Raw genomic sequence first — 26,656 nt, forward strand, 5'->3', positions numbered from 1 at the left:
GAAGCTTGTGGGAGGAGCTATAGGAGGATGGGGTCATTGTGGCTGGAAGGGAATCAATGGAAAGATATCAAACACATCAAACATAAGGAAACTACATGTTTGACTCTGTTCCATCGATTCCATTCCAGCCATTACAATGAGCCCGTCCTCCTATAGCTCCTCCCACTTGCCTCCACTTTTCCCCCATGATGCACCTGTGTGGTGTATTAGTCCTGTTTGAAACAACCAATCCCAGGGATCATTTACCATGAGGCCATATGCCAGAACAGTGGTCGTGTGGGACTACACATCCCACAATCCACCTGTGTCTCATAGAACAGGCGTCAACGAAGATATAGAACATTGGTCGACAGATCCAATCCTGAGGGACCCTTGAATATGCAGGATTAAGCTCAGAGCCAGTTCTAGCCAGTCCTAGGTTGTAGTTCTGTAATAGATCATTAGATCATACAGTATGTTTCCTGTAACCTGGTCTGTCATGTGGCTCTGTTGAATAGTGTTGTGTTTTATAAGGTGTGATTAACACTTCTTCTCCAATGGCTTGCCTGGCCCCACATGGCTGGCCTGGCTCCACACGCACAGGCACACTCACAGGCAGGCATGCACACGCACGCACACACAGATGCAGACACACACACTCCGGCGGACTGGGAACGCCATGAAACACGATGAGCTGCGCCAAAAAAAAAAAAAAAGCCATCTCCCCAGAATTCTCTGGCTGGCTTCAGTTTGAGATTGTTTTGTTAATTGTCACCAGACAAAAAGTTGGGCTTGGAAGAAAGGAGGAGGAGGTGAGGAGTGAGGGAGGAGAGAGGGAGGAGGTGAGGGAGGAGAGGAAGGGTGTCTGAGTCACAGTGAAAGGGGGTTGGAATCTAGAGTATGTCGATATCCGGGCAAGCTGGAAGTATCACTGCCATAGAGGGTAGGTGGCGTGTGTGAAACTGGCTGTGCTTGTTTGTGCGTGCGTATGCGTGTGCGTGAGAGGGACAGGAACTGGCAGTAAGAGTGTACTTTCAAGGGTTGTTACTGAGATAGCCGAGAAAAACTCAACTCCACAATGTATTTCACGCAATGGAGTTGAGCGGAGACGAGAGTGGGTGGACTGGAGCTCCAACGTCAAATAAAATGTAATGTCCTGTGTAATTGCGTGCTATTCTTTGGGTGAAGAAATACGTAGTTTTTGATTTAAAAAAATGTATTCTATGTGATGTCGGAGCTGTGAAGTACATTGCGGAGTTGAGTTTTACTTGGCTATCGCTGAGGGTGCTGTAGGGCAGTGTTTCCCAACCGGTCCTCAAGTACCCCTAACAGCACACATTTTTGTTGTAGCCCCAGACAAAAACACCTGATTCAACTTGTCAAGGGCTTGGTGATTAGTTGACAAGTAGGATCAGGTGTGCTTGTCAGGGGCCACAACAAAAAAATATGTACTGTTGGGGGTACTTGAGGACTGGAGTTGGGAAACACTGCTGTAGGGTGTGTGTGTGTGCGTGCGTGCGTGCGTGCGTGTGTGTCTGCATGCTTGAGTGTACGTGCATTTATCGCCCTAACTGTGCTAGACAGAGAGAAGTGGGTACAGTGGACGCGTTGACCCCAGAATACCTCATAGTACAACAGCCTGGGGCTCTCTTTAAACATTGACGTGAGAGGAGAGAGAAGGTCTATTGAGTCAGAGGTCAAAAATAAGCAGCAGACAGCCTCTGCTGCAATATACATGGGCTGTGAAAGGACACTTCTGAGGACATGGTCTGGGAGAGAGGAGAGAGGCTGCCCCTATCCAGGGTGTTGGGTTGTAAAGATGTAAAGACAGCTTTTCTGTTCTCTGGAAGACAAATAGAGTGTTCTTCACCCTAATCCACCGTGCATTCATTAAACACCGTGTAAGTAAGTAATAAAATGCATTATATTCCAGGTAAACCTTCAAGCCTGGACTAATACAAATAATCGGATTTAGAATCCTTTGTCTCATTATGATTCAAGTTGTATTACTTTTATTCACATTTCAATGTTTTATGGGTAAAACGTATTAGAGAGAACAAAATTAAAACACAATATCAAACTCATTTCTATTCCACCCCAAAGCTATTGTCTCAAATTGGAATTTGTGTCATCTAGCCACAAGCTAGAACAATGCCAGAGAGAGAGAGAGAGAGAGAGAGAGAGAGAGAGAGAGAGAGAGAGAGAGAGAGAGAGAGAGAGAGAGAGAGAGAGAGAGAGAGAGAGAGAGAGAGAGAGAGAGAGAGAGAGAGAGAGAGAGAGAACAGGGAGGTTTATCTGACTGTCAGGGCTGGTTTGAGGGACAACTCAGTGATATGACTGTTGAAAATCAACCTAAGGTGCCAACCAGGCAAATTTTAGGGCAAAATGTATGTGTGTATGTGTGCCATTCAGATGGTGCCTTTGAATGGGGTATGGTACTAGGTGCCAGGCATGCCGATCAAGAACTGCAATGCTGCTGGGGTTTTCACACTCAACAGTTTCCCTTGTGTATCAAGAATGGTCCACCACCCAAAGGACATTCAGCGAACTTGACACAACTGTGGGAAGTATTAGAGTCAACATGGGCCAGCATCTCTGTGGAACGCTTTCGACACCTTGTAGAGTCCATGCCCTGACGAATTGAGGCTGTTCTGAGGGCAAAAGGGGGTGCAACTCAATATTAGGAAGGTTTTCTTAATGTTTTGTACACTCAGTGTATAACTTTATACAAACAATACACTAAATTGGTACGAAGTTTCAATACAGCTCTACTGTGTCATGTTAGAGAGAGAATGAGTTCCGAGAGTTCTAGAAGAGGCTTGTAGACATCTAGTTAGCGCACCCACGCATTTTAACTGGTGCATGCTGGATGTTTAAGACTTAAAACCTATGCCTAGTTCACGTTTTTTCCCTGGGGTGTTTTCTACAGACCGAGAGAATGAGAGAACGAGAGAGAGCGAGAGAGAGAGAGAGAAAGACACACACACACACACACACAGAGAGAGAGAGAGAGACACACAGAGAGAGACACACACACACACACAGAGACACAGAGAGAGAGAGGGAGAGGGAACATATTGTTGATTTGTATACTTCATATACAGTGCTTTGGCAACAGTGGCAACCACAAATTCATGCCAATAGAGCATGTATTGTATTGTATTATGAGAAAGACAGGGAGATTTGGAGGGAGCGAGAAAGAGAGAGGAGAGAGTGGACGAAGACCACACACGTGCGCTCCCCAGTCCCGCTGCCTGCCTCGTCGGTGCCAATGTAAACGTTTTGGCTGACACAATAGCTCATCTATGTAAATAGCAGATGCCACAGATGCGTTGGTGTTTGCATAAGGACGAAACACGAGCAGGGCGAGGCCTTCTGGGAATCCCAAAAGAGGTTCAAAAGGCCAGTGCTGAACACTCGCTAACCAAGGGCGCTTCCCGAATGGCGCCCTGTCCCCTTTCTAGTCCACTACTTTTGACCAGAACCCTGATTAAAAGTAGTACACTATATAGGAAATCGGGTGCCATTTGGGACATTAACCCAAATGTCCCGGACAAGGACAGGACAACGGTGCTACTCTACGCCCTGCTTCTCGCCCACGTTCTCTGACCGCAGTCCGACCACGCTGTTGGCCGAAGGGCCACGACGGGATCAACAAAGTGCAGAGGAGAGAAAGGAGATGGGAGGCGACCATGGTGATGATGAGAGAGAGAGAGAGAGAGATGGAGAGAGCGGAAGAGAGGAGACGACGACAGAGGACAGAGGGAGAGAGAGCAATCTGAGTTTGAGGAGAGGAGCAGTGAAGAGGGAAGGAAAAGTTCCTCTCCTCTATAAATCACCAGGAATATCCCTCCTGTCTTCCTTTCCCTCTTTTTATCCTTTCTTTTCTTCTTTACAGTCATGTAAAAAAAAAAAGCTCTCGCTTTATGAGACGATGAATACCTCTGTCTGGCTCATTTAGTGTGGCAGAGCGCACACACAGTTCAGCACACAGCGGCTGACTTTAGGAATTAGGAGGGAGATTAAGTGGCGAGTTAAAGACAAACATGACAGTAATGTGGATATTTGAAGTCTTGATTAGGTACTTCATACTCTCCAGGGTGAGGCAGGTAGAGGTTGGGACATGAGTTTAAGCGGCCCAGGTATTCTTCCAGCCACACTAAACCCCGTAAAAGTACGCAGGGCGTGACCCCGAGTTTAGTCTTTAGAGCGGTAAACACCTGGTGTGTACAGCAACACAAACACGCACGCGGACGCACGCACACACACAACCCAGTAAACATCTGGTGGTTTGTATAGCAACCTTCCTCCCCTGAGCTAAAGCTAACCCAGGCAGGTAGGTGCCACTTCAATAAGGCTTTCAAACAGCAGGGGATGCTACTACAGGGTTCAGCAGTGAGATTTAAAGGCAGCAGGCCCCTTGGTTCTCTTTTGACAAGACGATTGTGGACGACTGTCAATTTGTCTGCCCTTGTCCTGTTATCCCAGCGGCAGCGGCTTCAACTGAAAGGAGGAGCGGCAACTCGTGGATTGTGACTGTGTGTGTGTGTGTGTGTGTGTGTGTGTGCGTGTGTGTGCGTGTGTGCGTGTGCGTGTGTGTGTGTGTGTGATATAAGCCCTTAAATCACAGCTTTGCTCGCTCAGGAACTTGAGATGACAATGGAAGGCGGCAGAATTTTTCTGCTAACGTCGGCAATTATAGCAGAAATGCCTTAACAGAAGAAAAGGCCCTGAGCAAAGCATTGTTCGTCCGTTACATCTGCTACACAGACGCAAGCCGCACAACCAGTACAAAATCTTTGCTTGTAATAAAATAAATACACACACACACACACACACACACACACACACACACACACACACACACACACACACACACACACACACACACACACACACACACACACACACACACACACACACACACACACACACACACACACTTCAAAGCCGTCAGTGGAATTTGGTTTAACAAGCCGGGGAGATGAGGGAAACAAGGTGTATGAAGGCAGCGGCAGCTATATCAGCCAGGCCAGACTGGAGAGAGGCCTGGGGAGAGCCAAGCAGGGGGAATCACATGAGTAGAGACACACACACAGAAACACACAGACTCCGACACAGGAGGACCTGTCTATAGACAGAATCATCACAACTTGCTGCCTCGGCTAGGAAGAGATCGCTTACCACACCCCAGGGTTCATTGCAGACAAAACAACAACAAAAACGGTCTGTCTGCAACAGGATAAGACACCTCTGGAGAAGGAGCAGACACCTAGACCAGAACTAAAAACATCAGTGGGGGGAGGGCCACAGCATGATAACAAACACCACAACATCAAACACACAGGGACCGGCAGCAGGCTTTGGCAACACAGTTCACTTGGCAGCGGTGGCAGGCGAGCAGCTCTGTATGCCTCCAGCCACATTCTCTCTCTGTCTTAGTCTCTCTTCGTTCTCTCACTCTCTCTCCTCTCCCTGTCTCTCCCCGACCAACCGTGTTGTGGTTACAGACATAAATTGCAATTACATCTGGAAAGAGAGAGAGAGAGAGAGAGAGAGAGAGAGAGAGAGAGAGAGAGAGAGAGAGAGAGAGAGAGAGAGAGAGAGACTGAGAAACAGAGAGAGGACTTTACATAAATGTAGTCTTAACTCCACGTGCCACGCCGAGAACACACAGCCAGGGATATTTATACATGAGAGATGAGAGGAAAGGAGAAAGAGAGAGGCACAGAAAGAGACAGTGAGAGAGGAGGAGGACAATAAGAAGGTCGATGACTTGTCAAAGGTTAATAAGCCAGTCTTTCTAAAGTCTTTCCAAACTAGCTGCCAAGTGCTAATGACCTGCAGGACTCATTCATGAGGGGGAAAACATACAGTATCTGCAGCACACCAGTATTGACTCAACACTCTTTATACAGTGTAAATGTCTCCATGGTCAATGTCTCAATGGCCACTCTCTGTGTATCGGCCTAAAGAATGCACAACGTTCCCACTCCGGGGGAACACAAAAGGTCAGTTTAGCAGCAACACACTACGCAACTCCCGATAAGGGTTAGTCTGCCCACACAGATCATAAACGATATCTACGGTCTTTAATGTCATTGTGTGGGCCATGCTAAGAGCGGACAGCGTGGGGTCACTTTAGCTTCTTCGCTAACGCTGTGGGTTCATTTACATCTAACTACGTGATGCCATAAAGAGAGAAGCTCATTAGCACTTCCTGGTTAGGAATGCTGTGATGTCACAAAGGGAGATGGAGATTTTAAAAACACCCCTGTCATAAAAGACTCTTCACTCACAGTCAGGCAATTTAAGATGCTCCTCATGGCTGGATCTCTACCTACCTACACTAATGTGTGTGTGTTTGTGTCTCAGTGCCCTACAGTAACACAGGAAGGTATTTTGGGGCTTGGACAGGATCCCAGAGGCCCATTAACGATGCCACCACCTTACCGACGGGTTGTCAACACCTTAACAACTCTCACACACACATGTACACAAGCACTGACGCGCACGCTCACGCACACACACACCTCACCGCCTGGAACAGACTCATCTGTCTCTCCGGGAATGTTAAGTATCATGCACCAAGGAAATAATACTTATCACTGACTGTGTTTATAAGTTATTCTCTCTCTCTGTAGTTCTCTCTCTCTCTTTCACTTTCTGTCTTTACCTCTGTTGATCTCTCTCCATTACTCACACACGCTCGTTCTCATCTCTATGTCCTTATACATTTCTGTGTTTGTGAGTTTATTTCTCTGTATGTCTATATGAAGAGTTTATTTCCCAAAAACACTATATCTACCATTAAAAGAAAAAATATTACTGTTCTCAGATTTTCTATTCATAGATGCTATATATTCATTGTTTAACTGGAATGGAATGCTCGTATCCTGTATATTTGACTGGTATATGTGGTTGTCTCGCATAATGTAGCTAGCAGTGTTATAATACTTGAGTCCAGGACTCTGACTCGCCTTCTCGTGACTTGTATTTGCACGTGGACTGCATAGGCTACTATGATAGGCAGAATATTAGCAGCACTGGCTGCACAGAGCAGTAAGGGTTTTGTTATCTAGCAGTGGGAAGGATGTGCCACACCTGGCATTTGCAGCCTACATCAGCTGGTGAGCTGCGGGAGAGCATGGTATGAGTGTGGGAGAGCATGGTATGAGTGTGGGAGAGCATGGTATGAGTGTGGGAGAGCATGGTATGAGTGTGGGAGAGCATGGTATGAGTGTGGGAGAGCATGGTATGAGTGTGGGAGAGCGTGGTATGAGTGTGGGAGAGCGTGGTATGAGTGTGGGAGAGTGTGGTATGAGTGTGGGAGAGCATGGTATGAGTGTGGGAGAGCATGGTATGATGGTGGGAGAGCATGGTATGAGTGTGGGAGAGCATGGTATGAGTGTGGGAGAGCATGGTATGAGTGTGGACAGACATGCACCGCTCCGGCTTCGCCTCCAATCATAGGCTACACATCGAGCAATAGACTCTCTTGCTTCCCCGTAACCCCCAGTCACCAGCCTACTAGTTAGCTTTGCCTGGTTAAGAAACACAAATTACTTTACGAAATTGGTAACAATACTAGTATTGAGTTTAATGGTAAAACAACAGTCTAGCTATTTGTCTCTTTCCCCGCCGGAAAAGTACGCTGTCTTTGTCGTCTCGCTCTACCCTGCCACTTTCCCCCCTGCATCCCATTGCCAGGTTCTGACAAGTCTCCCAAATATCAGTGGCTGATTACAAAAAAGTAGCCGAGAGCCTAACTTAACATTCATTTATGTAGTAAATAAGTAGTGAAACACAGGTATTGAGTATAACTTGTGAGGTAGTGATTAATAGTAAATTAGTGGTTTTTGTTCATGAGGGAGTGGCGATATACAGTGCCTTGCGAAAGTATTCGGCCCCCTTGAACTTTGCGACCTTTTGCCACATTTCAGGCTTCAAACATAAAGATATAAAACTTTATTTTTTTTGTGAAGAATCAACAACAAGTGGGACACAATCATGAAGTGGAATGACATTTATTGGATATTTCAAACTTTTTTAACAAATCAAAAACTGAAAAATTGGGCGTGCAAAATTATTCAGCCCCCTTAAGTTAATACTTTGTAGCGCCACCTTTTGCTGCGATTACAGCTGTAAGTCGCTTGGGGTATGTCTCTATCAGTTTTGCACATCGAGAGACTGAACATTTTTCCCATTCCTCCTTGCAAAACAGCTCGAGCTCAGTGAGGTTGGATGGAGAGCATTTGTGAACAGCAGTTTTCAGTTCTTTCCACAGATTCTCGATTGGATTCAGGTCTGGACTTTGACTTGGCCATTCTAACACCTGGATATGTTTATTTTTGAACCATTCCATTGTAGATTTTGCTTTATGTTTTGGATCATTGTCTTGTTGGAAGACAAATCTCCGTCCCAGTCTCAGGTCTTTTGCAGACTCCATCAGGTTTTCTTCCAGAATGGTCCTGTATTTGGCTCCATCCATCTTCCCATCAATTTTAACCATCTTCCCTGTCCCTGCTGAAGAAAATCAGGCCCAAACCATGATGCTGCCACCACCATGTTTGACAGTGGGGATGGTGTGTTCAGCTGTGTTGCTTTTACGCCAAACATAACGTTTTGCATTGTTGCCAAAAAGTTCAATTTTGGTTTCATCTGACCAGAGCACCTTCTTCCACATGTTTGGTGTGTCTCCCAGGTGGCTTGTGGCAAACTTTAAACAACACTTTTTATGGATATCTTTAAGAAATGGCTTTCTTCTTGCCACTCTTCCATAAAGGCCAGATTTGTGCAATATACGACTGATTGTTGTCCTATGGACAGAGTCTCCCACCTCAGCTGTAGATCTCTGCAGTTCATCAGAGTGATCATGGGCCTCTTGGCTGCATCTCTGATCAGTCTTCTCCTTGTATGAGCTGAAAGTTTAGAGGGACGGCTAGGTCTTGGTAGATTTGCAGTGGTCTGATACTCCTTCCATTTCAATATTATCGCTTGCACAGTGCTCCTTGGGATGTTTAAAGCTTGGGAAATATTTTTGTATCCAAATCCGGCTTTAAACTTCTTCACAACAGTATCTCGGACCTGCCTGGTGTGTTCCTTGTTCTTCATGATGCTCTCTGCGCTTTTAACGGACCTCTGAGACTATCACAGTGCAGGTGCATTTATACGGAGACTTGATTACACACAGGTGGATTGTATTTATCATCATTAGTCATTTAGGTCAACATTGGATCATTCAGAGATCCTCACTGAACTTCTGGAGAGAGTTTGCTGCACTGAAAGTAAAGGGGCTGAATAATTTTGCACGCCCAATTTTTCAGTTTTTGATTTGTTAAAAAAGTTTGAAATATCCAATAAATGTCGTTCCACTTCATGATTGTGTCCCACCTGTTGTTGATTCTTCACAAAAAAATACAGTTTTATATCTTTATGTTTGAAGCCTGAAATGTGGCAAAAGGTCGCAAAGTTCAAGGGGGCCGAATACTTTCGCAAGGCACTGTATTGCCATCTGGTTGTGACTAGAAAAAAATGGCACAATAGATTTACATTTTAGCGGATGCTCTTATCCAGAGCAACTTACAGTGTTGGTGTTGGTGTTGCAAGCACCGTGCACTACCAACTGAGCCACACAGGACAATAAGACCTATTATAAATTGAGGGACCCGTGACTCGACCATTGGTGACTTGGACTCGATTTGAACTTCAACTATAGGGACTCGTGACTCGACTTGGACTCAAGTACAGAGAACTTTGTGACTCGACTACAACACTGCCGAGTCTGGGCTCCTTTAAAACGGGCCTAAAGACCTTTCCCTTTCAGGCTTTCTGTTGATAGCTTTGCTCCTTGGTGTCCTTGTCCCTTGTAGCAGCTGTGGTCTTTGTGTCAGTTGCTCTGTTCAGTTGGCTCCATTTTTTTAATGACATTTTAGATGATTCTGTATAATGGAAAGCGCTTTACAAATGTAATAAATAATAATAATACAATAATAACAATAAGAATAATAATGATTATCTTAGGATGAATGCCCTTACTGTACGTCGCTCTGTATATGAGCATGCCAAATGACTAACATGTCAAATGAACAGTTGAAGTCGGAAGAATACATACATCTTAGCCAAATACATTTAAACTCAGTTTTCACAATTCCTGACATTTAATCCTAGTACAAATTCCCTGTCTTAGGTCAGTTAGGATCAGCACTTTATTTTAAGAATGTGAAATGTCAGAATAATAGTAGAGGGAATTATTTATTTCAGCTTTTATTTCTTTCATCGCATTCCCAGTGGGTCAGAAGTTTGCATACACTCAATTAGTATTTGGTAGCATTGCCTTTAAATTGTTTAACTTGGGTCAAACGTTTTGGGTAGGCTTCCACAAAATTCCCACAATAAGTTGGGTGAATTTTGGCCCATTCTTCCTGACAGAGCTGATGTAACTGAGTCAGGTTTGTGGGTCTCCTTGCTTGCACATGCTTTTTCAGTTCTGCCCATACATTTTCTATAGGATTGAGGTCAGGGTTTTGTGATGGCCACTCCAATACCTTGACTTTGTTGTCCTTAACCTATTTTGGCACAACTTTGGAAGTATGCTTGGGGTCATTGTCCATTTGGAAGACCCATTTGCCACCAAGCTTTAACTTCCTGACTGATGTCTTGAGATGTTGCTTCAATATATCCACTTAATTTTCCCTTCCTCATGCCATCTATTTTGTGATGTGTACCAGTCCCTCCTGCAGCAAAGCACCCCCACAACATGATGCTGCCACCCCCGTGCTTCACGGTTGGGATGATGTTCTTCAGCTTGCAAGCCTCCCCCTTTTTCCTCCAAACATAGCAATGGTCATTATGGTCAAACAGTTCTATTTGTGTTTCATCAGACCAGAGGACATTTCTCCAAAAAGTACGATCTTTGTACCCATGTGCAGTTGCAAAACGTAGTATGGCTTTTCTATGGCGGTTTTGGAGCAGTGGCTTCTTCCTTGCGGCCTTTCAAGTTATGTTGATATAGGACTAGTTTTACTGTGGATATACCGGTAGATACTTTTGTACCTGTTTCCTCCATCATCTTCACAAGGTCCTTTGCTGTTGTTCTGGGATTGATTTTCACTTTTCACACCAAAGTACGTTCATCTCTAGGAGACAGAACGCATCTCCTTCCTGAGCGGTATGACGGCAGCGTGGTCCCATGGTGTTTATACTTGCATACTATTGTTTGTACAGATGAACGTGGTACCTTCAGGCGTTTGGAAATTGCTCCCAAGGATGAACGAGACTTGTGGAGGTCTACATTTTTTTTCTGGGGTCTTGGCTGATTTCTTTTGATTTCCCCATGACGTCAAGCAAAGAGGCACTGAGTTTGAAGGTAGGCCTTGAAATACATCCACAGGTACACCTCCAAATGACTCAAATTATGTAAATCAGCCTATCAGAAGCTTCTAACCATGACAAAAGCTTCTAGCCATGACATTTTCTGGAATTTTCCAAGCTGTTTAAAGGCACAGTCAACTTAGTGTATGTAAACGTCTGACCCACTGGAATTGTGATACAGTGAATTATAAGTGAAATAATCTGTCTGTAAACAATTGTTGGAAAAATGACTTGTGTCATGCACAGAGTAGATGTCCTAACCGACTTGCCAAAACTATAGTTTGTTAACAAGACATTTGTGGAGTGGTTGAAAAATGTATTTTAATGACACCAACCTAAGTGTATGTAAACTTCCGACTTCAACTGTATATATATTTTTAAATATCGATGTCACAAATGTATAATTCGTACATTTATTTATACAAAATGTAGTTATTTGTTACATTGACTGTGTATAACCCAGAAGTACTACTTATTTCTCTGAGAGTGAACGTGACTATTTGTCTCTGAAATGAAACCACCAAGTGATTGATTTTAAACAAACAGAGTACATGTCTGTCATTGAACAACCATATAATGAAAAAACACACCAATTTATTTCATAATCTATTTAAACAATAAATGACCAGCATTTCTGAAAATAGATATACAGTACCAGTCAAAACATTGAAGGGTTCTTCTTTATTTGAACTATTTTCTACTTTGTAGAATAACAGTGAAGACAAAACTATGAAATAACACATATGGAATCAAATAGTAACCAAAAAAATATTTTATAATTTGGATTATTCTAAGTAGCCACTCAACCAGCTTCCCCTGGAATGCTTTTCCAAACGTCTTGAAGGAGTTCCTACATATTTTGAGCACTTGTTGGCTGCTTTTCCTAACACTCCGCGCTCCAACTCATCCCAAACCATCTCAATTGGGTTGAGGTCGGGTGATTGTGGAGGCCAGGTCATCTGATTCAGCACTTCATCACTCTTCTTCTTGATCAAATAGCCCTTACACAGCCTGGAGGTGTGTTTTGGGTCATTGTCCTGTTGAAAAACAAATTATAGTCCCACTAAGCGCAAACTAGATGGGATGCTGTATTGCTGCAGAATGCTGTGGAAGCCATGCTGGTTAAGTGTGCCTTGAATTCTAAATAAACCACCGACAGTGTAATCAACAAAGCACCACCACACCATTACACCTGCAGAGATCCTCCGTTCTACTTGCATCTCACAAAGACAGGGCGGTTGGAAACAAAAATCTAAAATTTGGACTCATCAAAGCAAAGGACAGATATCCACCGGTCTAATGTCCATTGTACTTGTTTCTTGGCCCAAGCAAGTCTCTTCTTCTTCTTAGTGTCCTTTAGTAGTGGTTTCATTGCAGCAATTCGACCATTAAGGGCGGCTGATTCACACAGTCTCCTCTGAACAGTTGAGGCTGAAATGTGTCTGTTACTTGAACTCTGTGAAGCATTTATTTGGGCTGGTAACTCTGCAGGAGATGTAAGTCTGGGTCTTCCTTTCCTGTGGCGGTCCTCATGAGAGCCAGTTTCATCATAGCGCTTGATGGTTCTTGCGACTGCACTTGAAGAAACTTTGAAAGTTCTTGACATTTTCCAGATTTTACTGACCTTCATGTCTTAAAGTAATGATGGACTGTTGTTTCTCTTTGCTTATTTGAGCTATTTCTTGCCATAATATGGACTTGGTCTTTACCAAATAGGGCTATCTTCTGTATGCCACCGCTATCTTGTCACAACACTGCCGATTGGCTCAAGAAGGAAAGAAATTCAGTAAATGTACTTTTAACAAGGCACACCTGTTAATTGAAATGCATTAACAAGGCGACCTCATGAAGCTGGTTGAGACAATGCCAAGTGTTGCAAAGCTGTCATCAAGGCAAAGGGTGGCTACTTTCAAGAATCTCAAATATAAAATATATTTTGATTTCTTTAACACTGTTTTGGTTATAGCATGATTCCATGCCTGTTATTTCATAGTTGTGATGTCTTCGCTATTATTCTACAATGTAGGAAATAGTAAAAAATAAAGAAAAACCCTTGAATGAGTAGGTTTGTCCAAACTTTTGACTGGTACTGTATAGTGTTCTGGAATGAAACTCCTCATACTCAGACTAAAACGTATAAAAACAGCTGAGTCTTATTAGGGTCAGGACAGCTCTGTTCTGCTCTGTTTTACTCCAGCATGATTTATGAGCAACAAAATTAAACAGAGAGAATATGCCATAACTCCCATAGGAAAAAAAGAGATGTGGAGACATTCTAGTTAGTGTTATTAAAGAGAGAGGGTGTTTCCTGCTTTATGTCTTTATGTGTGTCTGTGTGTTTTATTCTTGATCCAGGGCTTTAGACATCATAAATCCAGCCTGTTGTAAATGAGGCACTGCAACAAGGCTTTCATAAAACACATACTTTGTGTGTGTGTGTTTGTGCACCATAAAACACAGTGTGGTGAAGGGGGGTTATTGGTGGTTATGGTAGTGAAACAGGTCTCAGTAAGACAATAGGCAGCTGGTTTTTAAACAGAATGTTGTTTTTATTTTACCCAGCCTTCTTTGCTTTTACTACTCCTCTGGGATGAAGGTGTCACCCCTCTGGTGTAGAAGGGGGAGATTTTGAGGGTCTGTGTATACTCATGTGTGTCTGTGTCATGTGTGTGTGTGTGCAAAGAAAAAGCCATATCTCTGTCCAGTGTCTGTGTTCATTTGCCCATCTTAATCTTTTATTTTTATTGGCCAGTCTGAGATGTGGCTTGTTCTTTGCAACTGTGCCTAGAAGGCCAGCATCCCGGAGACGCCTCGTCACTGTTGACGTTGAGACTGGTGTTTTGCGGGTACTATTTAATGAAGCTGCCAGTTGAGGACCTGTGAGGTGTCTGTTTCTCAAACTAGACACTAATGTACTTGTCCTCCTGCTCAGTTGTGCACTGGGGCCTCCCACTCCTCTTTCTATTCTGGTTAGAGACAGTTTGCACTTTTCTGTGAAGGGAGTAGTACACAGCGTTGTACGAGATCTTCAGTTTCTTGGCAATTTCTCACGTGGAATTGCTTTAATTTCTCAGAACAAGAATAGACTGACGAGTTTGAGAAGAAAGTTATTTGTTTCTGGCCATTTTGAGCCTGTAATCGAAATGCTGATGCTCCAGATATTCAACTAGTCTAAAGAAGGTCAGATTTATTGCTTCTTTAATCAGAACAAGAGTTTTCAGCTGTGCTAACATAATTGCAAAAGGGTTTTCTAATGTTCAATAGGTCTTTTTAAATTATAAACTTGGATTAGCTAACACAACGTGCCATTGGAACACAGGAGTGATCGTTGCTGATAATGGGTCTCTGTACGCTTAGGTAGATATTCCATAAAACATCTGCTGTTTCCAGCTACAATAGTCTTTCACAACATTAACTATGTCTACACTGTATTTCTGATAAATTTTATGTTATTTTAATGGACAATTTTTTTTATTTTCTTTCTAAAATAAGGACATTTCAACTATAGTGTAGGTAGGGGTAAAGTGACTAGGCAACAGGATAGATAATAAACAGTAGCAGGAGTGTATGTGATGAGTCAATGCAGATAGTTTGGGTAGCTATTTGGTTAACTTTTTAGTGTTCTTATGGCTTGGGGGTAGAAGCTTTTCAGGGTCCTGTTGGTTCCAGTCTTGGTGCATTGGTACTGCTTGCCATGCGGTAGCAGAGAGAACAGTCTGTGACTTGGGTAGCTGTACTCTTTGACAATTTTTAGGGGCTTCCTCTGACACCGCTTAGTATAGAGGTTCTGGATGGTAGGGAGCTCAGCCCCAGTGATGAACTGGGCCGTACGCACTACCCCCTGTAGCGCCTTGCGGTTGATGCCAAGCAGTTGCCATACGAAGCGGTGATGCAGCCAGTCAAGATAGTCTCAATGGTGCAGCTATAGATTTTTTGGAAGATCTGTGGGCCCATGTCAAGTCTTTTCAGCCTCCTGTGGTGGAAGAGGCATTGTCGTGCCTTCTTCACGACTGTGTTGATGTGTGTGGACCATGTTAATTCCTTAGTGATGTGGTCACCGAGGAACTTGAAGCTCTCGACACGCTCTACTACAGCCCCATCGATGTGGTTGGGGGCGTGCTCGGCCCTCTGTTTCCTGTAGTCCACAAACAGCTCACTGCCTTCCTATCTATAGGCGGTCTAATCGCCATCGGTGATTAGGCATATCACTATCGTTTCGTCAACAAACGTAATGTTGGTGTTGGAGTCGTACTTCGCCACGCAGTCGTGTGTGAACGGGAGGGGACTAAATACGCACCCCTGAGGGGCCCCCGTGTTAAGGGTCAGCATGGCGGATGTGTTGTTGCCTACCCTCACCACCTGGGGGCGGCCCGTCAGGAAGTCCAGGATCCAGTTGCAGAGGGAGGTGTTCAGTCCCAGTGTCCTGAGCTTAGTGATTTGCTTTAACAGATTGCCTCATCTGTGGATCTGTTGGGGCGGTATGCGTAATTGGAATGGGTCCAGGGTGTTTGGGATGATGGTGTTGACGTGAGCCATGATCAGCCTTTCAAAGTATTTTATGGCTACAGATGTGAGTGCTACGGGGCGATAGTCATTTAAACAGTTTACCTTGGCGTTCTTAGCCACAGGGACTATGGTGGTCTGCTTGTAAAATGTAGGTATTACAGACTGAGTCAGGGAGAGGTTGAAAATGTCAGTGAAGACACCCGCCAGCTGGTCAGCGCATGCTCTGAGTATGCGTCCTGTAATTCGCCTGGCCCTGTGTGTATGTCTGTGTGTGCTTGCTGCATGTGTATGTCTGTGTGTGTGTGTTCGTGCATCCTATGTGTGTGCATGGTGCACTGTGTGTGTCTGCCTGCCTAATCTGTTTGTGTGTGTGTGTGTGTGTGTGTGTGTGTGTGTGTGTGTGTGTGTGCGTGTGTGTGTGTGTGTGTTGGCTAGACGTGTTACAACACGACAGAGAGATAGAAGACAGAGGAGATCAATGCGTTTGCCTGAGGGCCCCTAGCAGAAGAAGCTAATTAAAGGAAGAGAACAGAACACAACTCTGTTCTAAATTAATAATTAGAGGGCTTTCTGTGTGCCTGACTGAACCAGGGAACAAAGGAGAGAACATTTAAAATGGCCGCTGTGCCATGCACACACACCATAGACGTTAAAACCAGTGGATTGTAATAGCGCTGGCGTCACCCATGTATTCCTATGGACAACTCCCAATAGCGCATGAAGCCGGAAGTATTTGAATTTGAAGCTGAAATGGGGCTGAATGGGGCTGAATGGCACAAAAAAAATCGATAATGATTGTGGTGAAAGTAGCTGTAACCGGCAAAGGCTCATTGTCGATGTAGTTGTTTTCATCCTGTCAGCCTTAATGTCTATGGCATGAGGTTGCGAGACGACTCTTCGCCTGCTGGCCCGTGATTGGTCTGTGTCAGCAGGGTGGTCCTGTGTGACGACAAATGTAGTAGTCAGAATTGATCACTATTTAATGAAATGTCTCGATTTGTAGCCAACTTTCTTTTTTTTTACTCCATGTGGGGATCGATCATAATAAACACGTTTAAGAGGCCAAAACAGCCATCTAAAAATGTTTTGTTTTTTTGTACGTTCTGCCGATCGTAACTTACATAGGCTTTTCTAGAGGACAGACGAATGAATACACAGCACTTGCACGCACGCACACACTGCAGTGTGTGTCCTGGGGAGATAGGCTTCTATTTCATCGGCGGATCCGATGGAGATGAAAAGCATGGCTTTCCTAAATGTCTGTCTGCCCCTGTGGGGTTCTTTCAGAAGCGCTTGAATGATTTATGATTTTAGTAGGATCCCCATTAGCCGACGCCAATGGCGACAGCTAGTCTTCCTGCAGTCCGACACATAACAGACCCCGGGAAGGCTAGCTCTTCAAATTCATCATGTTCCTCTTTCAAAGTGAACAACGTGTCTTTCGTGATTTTAATAACTGTGACAGCAGGTTGCTTTAGCTACCGTTTAGACCACAGGGAAGTTCTCATACGTCCTGGTGTGTGTGTGTGTGTTCCAATGTAAACGGCACAGTGGTTTGTGTAGAATAGCATGCGAAAAGACGTCTATCAAGACAGAGGGTTCAGACTATATTTAAGAAATTTGGGTGATTCTTATCTGTTCAATATTCTTTGATGGGCTCTTCCCATTTGACCCAAGAAGAAGACCATGTGAGCCAGGAGACATCGAGGGTGACATGTCTTTAACAGAAAAAGCAGACAACAGAATGCCATTCCCATAGGACATCTGGCCCTCTTGGCCAGATTCCCTAACTTAAGTCCTTACTAACATTTTGAATGGGACTGTTTGTGTGTGTGACTCAGTACCCTGTAATAGCGGATGTAAAACCCCATTTTCCTCCTCTCAGGTCATACATAAACCGGTCTACGGGCCAGTATAGCATGTGTTCTCTGTCTAGGTTCTGTCTCAACTGAACTATTCTGTGTGGATTGAGTCCTAATTCACAAGAATACATTACTCACAGAGCAGGTTCATTTATCAATGAGGATAATATGGTGGTTCCTCTATATACACTGTATATAAACTACAGTATCCCATACAAGCTATCCCCATATCCCATACAAGCTCTCCCATATAAGCTATCCCATATCCCATATAAACTATCCCATATCCCATACAAGCTATTCCATAGGCTATATGCATTTTGTCTGGACTTGGCTTTGCTCTGATGATTCCTATGTAAGAGGGTCACCATGCTACAGTATTTCTCTTCTCTTGTTTCTCCAGACCAAGGTTTGATAACAAGCGTCTATTTGTTTCTATTAAAGGCCAGTCTGTATAACTACCTCTCCTTGACATCAATCCACTTAATTCCCTAATGACAATGACCCTATTTAGACTATGTAACAGAGAAAGACAGAAAGGGAGAGAGAGAGAAATACGAATCTACCAAGTGATTCTCTTGTTTTTGTCCCGTTCCTCCGTCCCCTCTACTTCCCCCCTAGGGATACGAAAAGCTTGTTTGTACCTGTGTGCAGGCATTTACCCCCAGGGGTAATGTGGGCGGAGTTGTGAGAGGTCAGGGGTCATTGAGACCCAACAAAGAGTTTACTCATTGGAGAGGGGTCTGGAACAGACAGGTGAGAGGGGCAGCTTATACTGACAGACAGGCGTCAGGGCTGAGACAGAGATTAGTCATACAGACACATTCACACACAGGCATGTACGCACACAGACACACACTCTTGCTCACATGCACATTTGTGTGTGTGTGCGTGTGCGTGTGTGTGTGTGTGTGTGTGTGTGTGTGTGTGTGTGTGTGTGTAAAGGGGTGGAGAGGATGAGACCACCTACCATAGACTTGCATCTGTCTCTAACAGGAGTGACCATGATGAGAATAACGACCACAATAACACAACTTGAAAGTCTCTCTGGTTTAAACAACAAACCAGGTATGTCTGTGTGTGTTGAAAACATACTGCCTTTTATCTACAGTCAGGAGCAGTATTTTGCCACTACATATTTGGTATTTAGTCAGGATCATTACGAGATGATAATAATGCTTCAAAATATGTTTTTCCCATATTCTCTGTACTAGATGCCCTGGAAACAGACAATCAGATGATCACAGTTGCACTAACTCATCTATCTGTGGGGAGGGGATGCATAAAAAACTCCTTAAGCCACTGAGCCGCCCGCGTCTCACTTTCACCCCCCACAATGGCGCCATTGAGTTGCCAGAACAATGGTCCCTGTGCTCTCCTGGGCCTGGAATGGCTGGTCAGTTACACGAAGGGCCTGAATGGAGGGAGAGTTCTCAGTCTCAGGTGTCCTATGTGAACAGTCTCACTCCTACTGAGGGGAGATGATATGACTTTGACTCTCTCCTGAACTGTACTGAACTGTAACTCTCCAGCTCCGGAGTGAAGTTTCCCCTAGCACCTAAATACAGATCTAGGATCAGCTTCCCCTCACCCAATCCTAACATTAACCATTAGTGGGGGAAACTGACCCCAGATCAGCGTCTAGGGGACATTTCAACCTACACCAACTCTGCAGGTGGAGCAAGATGGCAACTGATTAAAAAACAGGGTTGTTTTTACCTACCTTGGTTGAATGCATTGATTGTCGCTCTGGTTAAAGAGAAAAGGATTAAAATGTCAAATATATTACCATGCGACACTGACCACATGACACGACCACAGACAAGCTCCAGGGACGAGTGATATATTGCAACCAAGGGATCATATATCGCATCATAACCTTTTCCTTTATAGCATAATAAAACAGAACATATATGTAGCGTAATAATAAATCAATGGACCATCTCATAAAAACGGCAGACAGATAGCGTGGTAATGACGGTGTGGAAGTATTTCTGATAACAGAATCAGTGATCACACTTTGAAGCGTCAGGCTTTACCCCTGTCCTCCCGAATCAATCACGACTAACACCCTTCAGCGACTGTCTTTACTTTGAACTTCAATGCACAGAGCAAACATGTACATTAGCATGTCCTCTGTCTGATGAAGGCCTCTGCATAGACCGAAATGACCTCACTGTACGAAATGACCTCACTGTACGAAATGACCTCACTGTACGAAATGACCTCACTCTACGTTTTTTAAACTTGATTTATAATACATATTTATTTTTATAATACACATTTCAGGTGCAACAGGAAAATACAGCTTTAAGTTTTACCCCGCTTCTCTAATCAATCACAAATAAGATCCTTGAGGGACTTGCCTTTGAACTTACTAAGGGTAAGTTCATTTGGATATCCTCTAATGATTTGCTTGACATGTCAACTGCACTAAAGAAAAACATGTATAGCATATACTTTTAGCATATTGGCTCTTCTCCACAGTTCAATTGTCCCTGGGTGGAATAATATGTATGTTTATGAAGTATACATATGAGTCATGGGATTATCCCTTCTTTGAACTGAAAATGTAAACATGCTGTAAAGAACAAATTGTTAGTGTTGAGTGCAGCAGAGAAAACTGAGAGGCTGTATCTGAAGACAGGAATGCACAGTAGTGACACACAGAGCCTGTTTTTCCTGATCATATGGCTGGTTGTTGAGAGATGAGCTCTTCGCCTCACTCACTTCAATGTCTCAAAGTCTCTTTGTTTTTTAGAGAACGCTCAAGGAGTACAGTGTGTGTGTGTGTGCGTGCGTGCGTGTGTGTGTGTGTGTGTGTGTGTGTGTGTGCGTGTGTGTGTGTGTGTGTGTGCGTGCGTGTGTGTGCGTGCATGTTTCAGAGAAGGCTCCAGGACTTTAGTTCCCGGAGCCCTCCCCCTGACACCGCCAGAAAGCTCTTCGATCTGTGTCATTCTCAGACAGATGGAAGAGGGAAAGTGGTGGGGTGACTTCATCAAGTAAATTCACAAATGCTTCATTTGTAAATGATGTCTGCGTTGGAGTGTGCCCCTGGCTATCTGTAAATTTTTAAAAAATATCAAGAACGTTGTGCCGTTTGGTTTGCTTACTATCAGATTTTTATTTTAGGTATATTTAAAACCAAATACTTTTAGACTTCTACTCAAGTAGTATTTTACCAGGTGACTTACACTTTTACTTGAGTCATTTTCTATTAAAGTACAGCTACTTTACTTATACTCAAGTATAACAATTGGGTACTTTTTCCACCACTGAGTATTCTATAACTACAAAATGTTTCTGAAAAACAATACCTGCAAAAAGGTGAAAGGTCACAACAGACTCAAGGTAGTGGGACAGGAATGTTTCTGCAACATCCTACTATGAGGATAGGCCTACAGCTTTTTTTGCCACCAAGGGTTCTATTGGCGCAGGCCTGGCTCAGGGTAGAGTGGGCTTGGCCCTATTGTAAGTTTGGCTGTGGGGGTTTACAGGGATTTATCTGGTACATTCCCCACACCTCATTAACCACTGGTGATCTCTCACAGAACACCATTACACCCCATTCTTCCCTTCCTCCTCTTCCCTAACCCTCCCAGCCAGCCCCAAGAATGTAGTAGGCAGGAGGGGACAGGGAGAGAGAGAGACTGTGGCCACTACTCCTCTGTGTGACTCAAGCCTACTCCTCTCAGTCTTCAGCTGTCCTCTCAGTCTTCAACTGTCCTCTCAGCCTCTGGAGGCCAAATGACTAAAGGACCCATCGACCCATCCAACAATGCGTGGGTTTCTGAAAAGGCAGTGCGTGTGCGTGCGTGTGTGTACTTTAGGTGTCTACGTCTCTCTTTCTCGTTCGACTGACCTATTTCACACAAGTGTCCATATATCCATGAGTGTCTGGACCAGAGCGATCCCATGCCCTTTGTGTCAGAGCGGAACAGTCCGACCCTCCCATCCATCCACCCATTCCCCTGGCTGGAGTAAGAGCTAAGCTGATTACTTATCTCAGGGAAATTGAGGCCAGCCTTTGTTGCAGTGCAGATGGGTGGCTGGGTCACCATAGTGCTCCCTGCCTCCATGCATATTTTGTCTGTTGTCTTCCGGGCTGGACTGGTGCAGCCAGCCTGTCCTGTAACCTACCCCTGTGCCGTGTGTGTGTTCCACCTCTTCTGCCTGCTTCGAGCATTGCCTATATTGAATGCAGATCTACACACACCCTCCCTGCTCCCCTTTCTGCCCTGGCTTTACAGTAGATAGACACACTGTGTTACTGAATAAAGAGACAATTGAGATAAAGAAAGGAAGGGAAGGGCCCTGAGCGAGGCATCTACAATGAAGACAGATGAGAACGTGCCTGTTCTGTCTTGAGGAGACAGTTCTGCCCTAAGGGCATCCAGCGAGAAGAGAGTGCGTTCTAGAACACGAAACCAAGTCGTCTGATCTTATTGTGAAACCACAGTCGCCACATGGTTCTGCCTGCCTTCACCTCCAGCCATGCCCTTTCTCAATGTGTTCTTCTGCATCTAAAAGGTAGCGGCTAAGTGAAAGAAAGAACACACTTTCTGTCAGTGTCTTCTCACAAGATCATGACAAACAACGAGAGCCTCAGAGCTCCTGTGGTTTTTCAGAAAGGGATCTGGGTCGTCTGCGTTCCCTTTTGTCTGTTTTGGTGGTCTGTCTGTGTTTTGGTTGGTCTTCATGTGGTCTGTCTGTGTTTTGGTTGGTCTGCATTTGACTTGTTTTGGTAATCAGTGGCTGTGTTGGAGGAGGTGTGTTCTTCACCTTTGCTAGGCAATTAGCAATTAGTGTTAGTACTTCAGTCTCCCCTGGTTTCTCAGCGGCGCTCGTTTCAGTGGCGGTCTCGGCTGCAAAACTAATACCGTCACCGAAACAAAGAAGGTTCTTCGAGGAAGGAAGGCTCAACAACTCTCTCCCTTGAGTATCTTACCTGGTTACTTTCGGATGATCTCATTGTGCTCTTTTGTAGCTTTGGCAACAATTTGTGTGTTTTCTATACCTGTTCGCGCCTCTCCCTGTAGGCCTTTACAGACACTTCCCACCACTTGGCTCCAACCCTTCTAATTCCGTGTACCCTGCGGGCACAACCCATGTGGAATTCCGGGTCTCTGGCAACGTTTGGAGCTGCCGATCTGCGGTCAAGAATGCCAAGATCATCTCAGCCCATGCTGCCCTTCAGTCCCTTGACTTTTTGTCCCTGGTGGAGACATCCAGAGAACACTGCTACTTCAGCTGTTTTCGCTTCGTCTGACTACGTTTTCTGTCAAATTCTAAGAGCATGTGGTTGTCACAGTGGTGGCACAGTGCTACTAATTCCTCCTAACTGGAGATTTTCTCTTCTCCTTCTCTCACCTGAACATCTCCTCATTTGAATTCCGTGCTGTCACTGTCACTTGTCCACTCAAGCTTAAAATTGTTTTCACCTATCGCTCACCAGGTGCCCTTGGAGAATTCCTCAATGATCTTAACACCTTGATAAGCTTCATACTTGGTGACATCAACCCCCGATGTCAGGCTTCAATTTATGTCTTTCCAACTCTCTTTCTCCTTCTAGCCGCTTTTCACCTCACCCTTTCCCAATCCCCATCCAACTCACAAGGCAGGCAATACGCTTGACCTCACCTTTACTAGAGGCTGTTTGCCTACTAAACTCACTGCCTGGTCTCTGATCATTACTTTGGTTCCTTTTCTTTCTCCCTTTCCTCCAACCCTAGCCCCTCAGCCCCTACCCAAAGGGTCATGCGCCATCGCAATCTTTGCTCTCCTCCCTCCTCCCTCTCTGCGGATTACTTTCTCAACCACTTTGAAAAGAAGGTTGACGACATCCGCTCCTCATTCACTTAGCCTATTGAGTCTACTGGTCCCACTCACACAGAACTACCCTACACATCGACCTGAAATCCTGCGACTAGTGAGGTTTGGCCGACAACCTGCCCGCTCAACCCCATCCCCTCCCTTCTCCAGACCATCACTGGAGACCTTATCCCCTTCCTCACTTCCCTCATCAACTCATCCCTGAACACTGGCTGCATCCCCTCTGACTTCAAAATGGCCAAGACGCTCCCAAGAAACCAACACTTGACTTATCTGACGTAAAACTGTAGACCTGCCTCCCTTTCTTTTCTTTCCAAAACAATTGAGCGTGCTGTCTCTGATCAACTCTCTCGTTATCTCCCTCAAAATAATCTTCTTGACCCTAACCAGTCAGGCTTCAAGACGGGTCACTCAACTGAGACTGCTGTTCTATGTTTTACAGAGGCTCGCCACACTGCCAAAGCTGACTCTCTCCCCTCTGTTCTCATTATCCTAGATCTATCCGCTGCCTTTGCAACTGTGAACCATCAGATCCTCCTCTCCTCCCTCTCAGGGTTGGGTGTCTCAGGCTCTACACTCTTGGATTTCATCCTACCTGACAGCCCACTCCTACCAGGTGATGTGGAGAGGATATGTGTCTGCACCACGTACTCTCATTACTGGTGTCCCCCAGGGCTCGGTTCTAGGCCCTCTCCTCTTCTCTCTATACACCAAGTCACTTGGCTCTGTCATATCCTCACATGGTCTCTCCTATCATTGCTATGCAGATGACACTCAATTACTTTTCTCCTTCCCTCTTCTGACACCCAGGTGGCGACACACATCTCTGCATACCTGGCAGATATCTCAGCTTAGACGTCGGCCCACAACATCAAGCTCAACCCGACAAGACTGAGCTGCTCTTCCTACCGGAAAAGGCCTGCCCGCTCCATCACGGTTGACAACTCCACAGTGTCGCCCTCCCAGAGTGCAAAGAACCTTGGTGTGACTCTGGACAAAACCCTGTCATTCTCTGCAAACATCAAAGCAGTGACTCGCTTCTGCAGCATGCTCTAGAACATCCGTAGAGTACAACCCTACCTCACACAGGAAGGGACACAGGTCCTATTCCAGGCCCTTGTCATCTCCTGTCTGGACTACTGCAACTCGCTGTTGGCTGGGCTCCCCGCTTGTACCATCATACCCCTGCAACTTATCCATAACGCTGCAGCCCGCCTGGTTTTCAATCTTTAGAAGTTCTCCCATGTCAATCCGCTACTCCGCACACTCCACTGGTTTCCAGCTAAAGCTCGCATCCACTACAAGATGGTGCTTGCCTACTTAACAGCAAGAGGAACTGCCCCTCCCTACCTTCAGGCTATGCTCAAACCCTACACTCCAACCCGAGCACTCCGTTCTGCCACCTCTGGTGTCTTGGCTCTCCCACCCCTATGGGAGGGCAGCTCTTGCTCAGCTCAGTCCAAGCTCATCTCTGTCCTGGCACCCAAATGGTGGAACCAGCTTCCCCCTGAAGATAAAACAGCAGAGTCCCTGCCCATCTTCCTACCTCTTCAAAGAGTATCTTAAATAATCCCCCACCTTACCTCGACCCCCCCCCCCAAAAAAAAAAAAAAAAATCTAGCTCTGACTTTGCTGATAGCTACTTTATTGATGAAAAGTGTACTTACTATGTCTCACCTAGCTATCTTAAGATGAATGCACTAACTGTAAGACGCTCTGGATAAGAGCATCTGCTAAATGACTCAAATGTAAATGTTTTTGTTGGTCTACATGTGGTTTGGTCTGTGTTTTCGTGTGGCAGCGTGGCCATTCACTAAGGCTCTGTCTGTATCTGCCAGGATTGATCAGTAAGTTGTCCCACTGTGCCCTGTTATCTAGGGTCACGCCAGCTTGGCGGGCAGTGGCTCCACCTCGTTAGTTTTGTGTCCAGGCTGGTCGCGTGAGGTCAAGGAAGAACTCTGCTTGTAGTATTCTTAAGTAGTTGGTTGTGTAGGTCTGAAATAGGCATTGGTACTGTAAGAGTGTGGACCTTCATACGGGGTCAAACAGGCCTGTCAAGATCTATTATGTGACATTTGTTAACACTGGCAGTGTCAAATGACACTGGTTATAATTGGTTATATGTTAAGTTATGTATCCAGTAGGTCTCTGAGGTCCACTGGCACTGGCTTTTTAACTATCTCAAAGCCTAGGACCAAGAGGCATGGAGAGGCAGCCTTTAGTTACTATGCTCCCAGCCACTGGAATAGCCTCCCAGAGAACCTGAGGGGGGCCGAAACTGTGGACATACACTACCGTTCAAAAGTTTGGGGTCACTTAGAAATGTCCTTGTTTTTGAAAGACAAGCACATTTCTTTGTCCATTAAAATAACATCAACTTGATCAGAAATACAGTGTAGACATTGTTAATGTTGTAAATGACTATTGTAGCTGGAAATGGCAGATTTTTTAAAATGGATATCTACATAGGCGTACAGAGGCCCATTATCAGCAACCATCACTCCTGTGTTCCAATGGCACGTTGTGTTAGCTAATCCAAGTTTACCATTTTAAAAGGCTAATTGATCATTAGAAAACCCTTTTGCAATTATGTTAGCACAGCTGAAAACTGTTGTTCTGATTAAAGAAGCAATAAAACTGCCGTTCTTTAGACTCGTTGAATATCTGGAGCATCAGCATTTGTGGGTTCGATTACAGGCTCAAAATGGCCAGAAACAAAGAACTTTCTTCTGAAACTCGTCAGTCTATTCTTGTTCTGAGAAATGAAGGCTATTCCATGCGAGAAATTGCCAAGAAACTGAAGAGCTCGTACAACGCTGTGTACTACTCCCTTCACAGAACAGCGCAAACTGGCCCTAACCAGAATAGAAAGAGGGGTGGGAGGCCCCGGTGCACAACTGAGCAAGAGGACAAGAACATTACAGTGTCTAGTTTGAGAAACAGACGCCTCACAAGTCCTCAACTGGCAGCTTCATTAAATAGTACCCTCAAAACACCAGTCTCAACGTCAACAGTGACGAGGTGACTCCGGGATGCTGGCCTTCTAGGCAGAGTTGCAAAGAAAAAGCCATATCTCAGACTGGCCAATAAAAATAAAAGATTAA

The 26,656-nt window shown here is 44.8% G+C and overlaps 1 protein-coding gene across 2 annotated transcripts in view; it reads right to left on the reverse strand.

Annotated features, from left to right (window-relative positions):
* The window catches only part of kremen1 (kringle containing transmembrane protein 1), a 116,041-nt gene that overhangs the window by 21,988 nt on the left and 67,397 nt on the right, over positions 1–26,656 (reverse strand). The gene's annotated exons all lie outside the window — the stretch shown is intronic.

This window comes from Oncorhynchus mykiss, chromosome 6 (assembly GCF_013265735.2).
Source record: "Oncorhynchus mykiss isolate Arlee chromosome 6, USDA_OmykA_1.1, whole genome shotgun sequence".
Taxonomy (NCBI): Eukaryota; Metazoa; Chordata; class Actinopteri; order Salmoniformes; family Salmonidae; genus Oncorhynchus; species Oncorhynchus mykiss.